Below are 1,325 nucleotides of genomic sequence, written 5' to 3' on the forward strand. Positions count from 1 at the left end.
GAGTTTTGTACCTTTTTTGTGTGTAAAGTGTGCAATAAAATAGAGAAAAGAACAAATATATTTCAAATATTTATTTATTATGTATTTATATGTTATTATAATATATACTTTAACTAATTGTCAGCACACGTATTCTTGTATTCTTTTATAATTGTATCGCACCTGACCCTGTAAATGCACTTTATTGTTGAATAAAAATGAGACCTTACAGTTTTTACCAGACTAAATTGTTTGACTAACACTCTACGTGGCTCCAGATCAGATTGTCTACAAAAGTAACTGTAGCATCCCGCTGCTCACCTACAGCAGTAGCTCAGATTTATTTTACAGTGTTTTTCCTGCATTAATGATAAATATAGCAAAACATGACAAATGCTGAACCAACAAGCAACATTTACAGCTATCTGCTTTGTTGTTGAACGTGCAATAAGCCAACCAACGTAACGGTGGAGTTTTCATTGTAGCCTTTAACAAACATGGGTTTACTTCCATGTCGGTTAACCGCATGAAAGCCGGTACACATCTTTGTACGAGCCGCCCTGAGTCAGGAACCCCGCCCTGTAAATTAGCCTAACCTGAGGAGTAGCTATCGAAGCGCCGGCTGGCTTCGTGTGGCTGGAAGTACACCTGAACCACGGCCAACAATGCAGCGCCACATCCCCGCCCCGGCCCCCAGCCATGCCGCAGTCATGGAGAGCATCTGGTTGTCACCTGGTGTGTCATGGATGGAGAACCTTTCTAGCTTCCACTAGTAGACTGTGTGTGGACTCTCTTTCCTGACAGAGCTGCATCGATATAGCAGCAGTTTTCAGTCAGCCGGTGGCAAAGAGGCCTGACTTGCAGGGCAGCGACTTAGATGTAATGAAATGTGTGTGATCTGTTGGAGAAGACTCGCACCTCACGGTGTCTGGCAGTGGTTGCAGCTGGCTGTGACAGCCTTCACCGCTAGGAGATCCACGCTTGATGCGATGTTGGGCGTGTTGGAGGTTTCTACCTGTCCCCGGCCTCCCAGTGGGATCTGAACATGTTTAGTTTTTTGGGGGGAGAATAGAGAGCGCTCCTCTGAGGACAGACATGTTCACCACACAACCAGATAGACAGCGTCGCAAATACAACACATTTAAATGATCGTCCATGCACACCTGACGCGAAAAGGATGATATGTTGACCAAATACCTCGATATCGATAGTGCAAACATATTATAGGGTTGAGCATTTTGGCTTTTCTTAATATTTACACATTAAGATTTTTGATATAAATTAACCCTTAATCTGAATAATGACTACATTGGTAGACGGAAATAATAGAGCGGCTGGAATAGTCT

This window comes from Taurulus bubalis (assembly GCF_910589615.1).
Source record: "Taurulus bubalis genome assembly, chromosome: 9".
Classification (NCBI taxonomy): Eukaryota; Metazoa; Chordata; class Actinopteri; order Perciformes; family Cottidae; genus Taurulus; species Taurulus bubalis.